Source organism: Triticum dicoccoides, chromosome 6A, assembly GCF_002162155.2.
Source record: "Triticum dicoccoides isolate Atlit2015 ecotype Zavitan chromosome 6A, WEW_v2.0, whole genome shotgun sequence".
In the NCBI taxonomy this organism is placed as follows: domain Eukaryota; kingdom Viridiplantae; phylum Streptophyta; class Magnoliopsida; order Poales; family Poaceae; genus Triticum; species Triticum dicoccoides.
The window spans coordinates 199375726-199382261 of NC_041390.1; positions in this window are offsets into that span (position 1 = coordinate 199375726).

Consider the following 6536-nt stretch of genomic DNA (forward strand, 5'->3'; position numbering starts at 1 on the left):
AATACATGATATTGCCCACTACTCAGCTGCTTCGGGTTGCTCTGATAACCGGATTGCTGCTACTGATTACCCTAGCCGGTTTGCTGATTATATCCTCCTTGGTGACCAGGATAACCTTGACCGTGAAAACCTCCTCCGCCTGAACCGGCTCCCGGGCCCTGAAAGTCGCCTCCACCTGAACCGCCACCTGGGCCGTGACCCCCATCAAACGTATTTGAATTTTTAAATGCCTTCATGATCGTGCAATCTTTCCATAGGTGAGTGTCTGGTTTCTCCCGGGTGCCGTGCTTTGGACAAGGTTCATTCAACAACTGCTCCAGGGTGGGGCCTGACCCGCTCGATCGAGGGGGCTGTCTGCCCTTGCACCGTTGATTACCACCCTGTGCATTAGTATTAGCAACAAACTCATCAACCTTGCATTTATTACCTCCCTGATTTGCCGGGTTATGCTGGTGACCCTTGCCGTTGCTGTTCTTCTTTCCCTTTGTTGCCTTTTCTTCGTCAGACACCGGGTCTTTGGTGGTATCAGAATCAGCATACTTGACGAGAGCCGCCATTAATGTTCCCATGTCATTATAGTCACGTTTGAGCCGCCCCAGCTTCTGCTTTAGAGGTTCAAAACGGCAATTTTTCTCCAACATTAAAACTGCTGAGCCGGCATCCATCTTATCAGATGAATGTATTATCTCTTTGACCCGGTGCACCCAATGGGTTGTGTATTCGCCATCCTCTTGCTTACAATTGGTCGGGTCCACAATCGACATAGGCTTCTTACACGTGTCCTTAAAGTTCTGGATGAACCGGGCTTTCAACTCTGCCCATGAGCCGATAGAATTGGGTGGCAATCCCTTTAACCAAGTACGAGTTGTTCCATCCAACATCATAGTAAAATATTTGGCCATTGCAGCGTCGCTAACCTCCAATAGTTCCATAGCCATCTCATAACTCTCAATCCAAGCCCCCGGCTGTAGGTCAGCCGTATAATTAGGCACCTTACGAGGCCCCTTGAAGTCCTTTGGCAACCGCTCATTGCGTATGGCCGACACCAAGCAAGGCACACCTCCGGTTCTTGTGGCTACTCCTGCCTCAACTGAGGTTGCTGGATAAGCCGAAAAGGTTTGATGAGCCGCCTGCTCTGCCGCCATTTGAGCTGCTCATTCCGCCTCTTGACGAATCCTCTCTTGATCTGCTAAATTAAGGGCTCCAGTCCGCACCGGATCATGCCTATATGGCCGGTTGTGGCGCTGAGCATTACTTGACATCTCCGCAGACTCCACGTGCCTACTCTAACTCGGGCTCCGGCTTGGGCGAGGAGTTGAATGGATCCTGTCTCGATTGTAGGAGTATGCATCCTGCTGGGCCAGAGCTGTTTGAAGTAGTTCTCTTACCCTCCGGGTTTCAATAGATGTTGGCGAGTCGCCTTCCATTAGGAGAGCCGCCAAACGAGCCGACGCTGCGATGAGGTTTTCCAGAGGGTTGGAGAAGTGACCTGGAGGTGTGGGCACATAATCAGGAGGAGCTGCGTTTATACGAGGTGGCTCCATGGTGCGTGGTTGAACTGGTGTACCGGGTGTCGTAACCTGGTTTGCCTCCGACGAGTTGTTCCCCCCAGCCCCGGTTGTATGGAAGAGTTTCCTCGGATCCAGCGTCAGAGGTAGATGCGACTGAGTTTTCTGATGCCTCCTCCTCATGACCTCGTTTGATGCGTTAAGATCCACCAAGAGCCGGAAAGTTTCTGCTTGAAGCTGTTGAGCGTGAGCATCCAAAGCTGCTCGTTCTGCTGCCATCCGGGTCAACTCCGCGGCTAGATTTTCCTTGGCTCGCACCATCTCCTCACGCACGTGTGCCACCTCAGCGTCGTGCTGGGCCTTATCCGCCGGCTCTACCACATCGGTTAACAGAGTCGTCAGCTTATCCATGAGGTCCATTAAAATCTAAGCTGGGGGGCGCGCGGGGTCTCCTGACCCGGCTACAGCCGACCCGATAGCTGCTGCTGTCGCTGTGGTAGAGTTCTGTCCGGGCTGTGTGCCCCCCATGAAGACTCCGGCCCGATTTGGCGGTTCAAAGGGGTCCGAAATACTGTTGCCATCGGAACAATCCCCGAGCATGCCGTCTTGTAACTGGTACAGAGAGTCAGTCTCACCTGTTGACGATGCAGTGTCAGAACAGACGGTCGTCTCACCGCCCATTACCGATCCTTCAGAGTATTCACCGCCGTGGATGCAGCCCACGAAGGCATGCTTCATGACAGATTGAACACGGGCGGTCCTTGCGTGCTGAGCCATTTTGATGAGGTCGGTGCGGACGTTCGGCTCAGGGCCTGACTCGCCAATCTGACCGATGAAGACGTGAATTCCGCCGAAAGGGACCTGGTACCCGTACTCGATTGAGCCGGCATCAGGGCCCCAGCCTTCATCGTCGATGTAGAGCTTGACGCGACGACTCTTGGTCATCCGGCCCACAACGTATCCCTTGAGCCCTTGGAAGCTGCCCTTCAAGAACTCAAATCCACCGTGCGCTGGCCCCATGGTGGGCGCCAACTGTCATGGAGTTGACACGGCTGATGTCCTAGAGCAAGGACTTAGTCGTCGGGCCATCGCACTAGGAAGCTTAAATGGGTTAATCGGGACAAAGGACACGAGAGAGTTTTTATACTAGTTCGGCCCCTTACGTCTAGTTGGGATTGGTATTGCTGAAGTTTCAATCTCAAAAGGGGCTCAACTCGCCGGCTTGGTTGTCGATCTGGTTGTTTCTTCCCATAAGCCGTCGCTGGGTCGTCCCCTTATATACACGAGTTGACGCCTGGCGGCCTACAGAGTCCCGGCCAGCTCATAAAACGTGTCCGGTTCGGTGACTTCTTTCACATGCCTTTCTCTACAAGGCTTTCTTTACATAAGTCGGTTTACAATGTTGGGCCTTAAGCCACCTTTGGGCTTATGCCCTTCACAATTCTTAATACACTATCACCTTGAATATTACTGGGCTTCTTTCTTTAACCAGCCATTGGGGTTGACCCGGCCCCTCCTAGGCGGGTCATACCTGGTAGCTATATCCCCAACACTACCCATAAGCTTAAATAGTCTTGATCGCGAGGGTGTGAGATTGCTAAGTCCCCATGACTCACAGATTACTTCCAAAACCAGATGCAGGTGCCGATGATACCATTCCAGGAGATGCGACTGAACTCAAGTGGGAGTTCGATGAGGACTAAGGACGATACAATGTTTCCTTTCCAGACGATCAGTAGTGGAGCCCAGTAGGGGCGATCGGGGATCTTATGCATTTAGGGTTGTCTTTATTTTGGTTCCGTAGTCGGACCTTGATTGTATCTGGATGATTGTAATGCTATATTTATGTTATTGTGTGAAGTGGCGATTGTAAGCCAAATATGTACCTCTTTCTTATTCAGTACATGGGATGTGTAAAGATTACCCCTCTTGCGACATTGCCTACAATGCAGTTATGCCTCTAAGTCGTGCTCCGACACGTGGGAGATATAGCCGCATCGTGGGTGTTACAAGTTGGTATCAGAGGCTTCCCCGACTTAGGAGCCCCCTGCTTGATCGAATCGCTAGCGTTGTTGAGTCTAGAAAAATGTTTTGAGTCTTTTAGGATTATATATATTGGAGAGTAGGATTCTTTTTACTCCCCAGTCCCATCGTCGCTCTGGTGAGGCATCCTGACGTAGAGTTTTGACTCTTCTCTTCTCAAATTTCACTAAAAAAATTTAGGATCACGCGGGTATCTTGGAATCGTTTCGATGGTTTTGTGACGAGAACATTGTTCTTAGTGCCTCCTGACATTTAGGGGTTGTGGTAGTGTCCCAGGGAGTTGAGCTCCGAGGTGTTGTCGTCACAATTTTATCGTTGCAGTTCTGGAATACCTGAGTTTCACCGACATCAAAAATCTCTTTTATGCAGTTGTTGGTGAGATAACCTCGATGCCACCCAGTACTGGGGCGGGAGTTCGGGGGTATTGCCATAACTAGTATAACGGATGCTTTTCGAAGGTTGAGGTAAATGATTTCCGAAGGTTTCTTGGTTATGTGTTGAAGGATGGATATAGCTGGATGTAGGATTTGCTAGTTTTGGGTGAGATATTATGCTTCCCCTGTATCCCCAACACCTGATTGCATAACCGGAAAATTTTGGGAGTTTCATAGGTGGGAATTCATGTAGCTCTAGTATTTCTTCCGCAGATATTTGGTTCGTGATTGGTAATCCTTACCAAGTATTTGTTCTTCTCCGTACCTTGTTGTTTTATTCATCTACCTCTATCTAAGTGGCTTCTCAATTTATGGAAGTGTGATCATTTAATTTTTAATTCATTCGTTCATTCTTGTTCGAATGTTAAGGCTATATGTTGCAATTTCGATCGATTTGATTCAGCTTGAATATATGTCTTTCAAGATGCTAGCGGATGTCACCCTCTTCAGGATGGCTCCTCCGACGCGTCAGAATCCGGAATCACCACCACCACCTCCACCTTCGGAGGCATGGCAAGCTGTGATGGCCGCTACCAACGCCAACACGCAGCTGATTATGCAACTCTTGCAAGAGTGCAACCAAGGAAATCAAGGCAATGGCAACAATCAAAGTCAGTTTGCTACACTCAACCAGTTCCTCGCAAACCAGCCAAAGACCTTCAGTAACTGTGTCGAGGCGACAGATGCTGATGATTGGCTCGTGGATATCTGCAAACATTTCGAGTGCAGCAACGTCAGGCCTGAGGACTTTGTCAAGTTTGCCTCGTTGCAACTCAAAGACCAAGCTGCAGAGTGGTATCAGCAATACAAAGATTCCAAAGGAGGTCATGTGATTACCTGGGATGATTTCCGCCAAGACTTCAGAGCTCACCACATTCCTCAGAGTGTTGTTGAGAGCAAGCGTGAGGAGTTCCGCAATCTGAAGCAAGGCAGCTTGTCTGTTTACCAATACAACATCATGTTCCAGAAGCTCGCTCGCTTCGCCAAGCAAGACGTCCCTGATGAGAAGGGCATGATTTACCAGTTCAGAGGTGGCCTCAGAGAAGATCTACAACTAGCTTTGTGCTTTTTGAGCCGAAAAAGTATGATGAATTCTGCAATATGGCACTAAAGCAAGAGACTGCTCAGCTCAAGTGCGATGCTTCTAAGAAGAGAGTCAGGGATGCAACTCCTTCTTCTTCCTCAACTCAAGTGGCAGCTAAGCAGCAAAAGTATTGGTTGCCTCCTCCTCCTCCATTCCGTCAGCCTTATCAGCAGAAGAGCAAAGGTGGCAATGGATCTTCCCACCCTCCCAACCCAGGCTTTCAGAACAAGGCTTCGGCTCATGCTCCAAGGTCAAGTGCTCCGTATCACCGTCCGCTCTTAGAGGTCACGTGCAACAAGTGTCAGTAGAAGGGTCACTATGCAAACAAATGCTTCAACCAGAGGCGTCTTCCGCCTCCTCCTCCTGTGAGATCTGCCAGCACCGCAGTGGTCAAGCATAATCCCAAGTTTGCTAAGGTCAACATGATGAACGCAGCTCAGGCAGAGGACTCTTCAGAAGTGATCATGAGTAACCTTCCTGTTAACGATATTCCTGCCAAAGTTCTTTTTGACACTGGTGCATCGCATTGTTTCATCTCAAGACCATTTGCATCTAAGCATGAGTTGACTTTCCAAGATTTGCATAGTCCGTTAGCAGTTGTCTCACCGGGTAAATTCTTGCACGCAAGCTACATAGTTCCGGATGTTTCTATCACGTTGGGCGACTATAAGTTTCTGTCTTCTCCAATGGTCCTTGGTAACTCGGATATTGATCTAATTCTCGGCATGGACTGGCTTTCTAAGCACAAGGCTGAGCTTGACTGTGCTGCCAGGCAGATTCAACTGACACACTCGTCTGAGGATGTGATTGTCTTTGCCGCTCGTGATGATACTATTCGACTGTTTTCTCTCAATGAGAAGGGTGAGTTGGATGCCATCTCCCAGATTCCAGTCATTTGTGAATATCAAGATGTCTTCCCAGAAGAGCTTCCAGGAATGCCTCCTCACTGGCCAGTTGAATTCGTCATCGATCTTGAGCCTGGCATGGAGCCTGTTTGAAAACGTCCTTACAAGCTTGGACCAAAAGAGTTGAAGGAGCTGAAGAAACAACTCGATATTCAAGAGCGTATGGGTCTGATCCGACCAAGTTCTTCTCCATGGGGTTGTGGTGTTCTTTTGTTCAAGAAGAAGGATGGAACGGACCGACTTTGTGTCGACTATCGTCCATTGAACAAGAAGACCATAAAGAACAAGTACCCACTTCCCAACATCAACGAGATTTTCGAACAACTCAAAGGTGCTCAAGTATTCTCTAAGCTTGACCTCCGTATGGGCTATCATCAGATTCACATTCGTGAACAAGATATCCCCAAGACAGCATTCAGGACAAGCTATGGTTCATATGAATACACTGTCATGTCTTTCGGCCTTGTCAACGCTCCTCCAACATTCTCTCGTATGATGAACTTCATCTTCAACCCCTACACAAATGACTTCGTCTTGGTCTATCTCGATGACATTTTCGTCT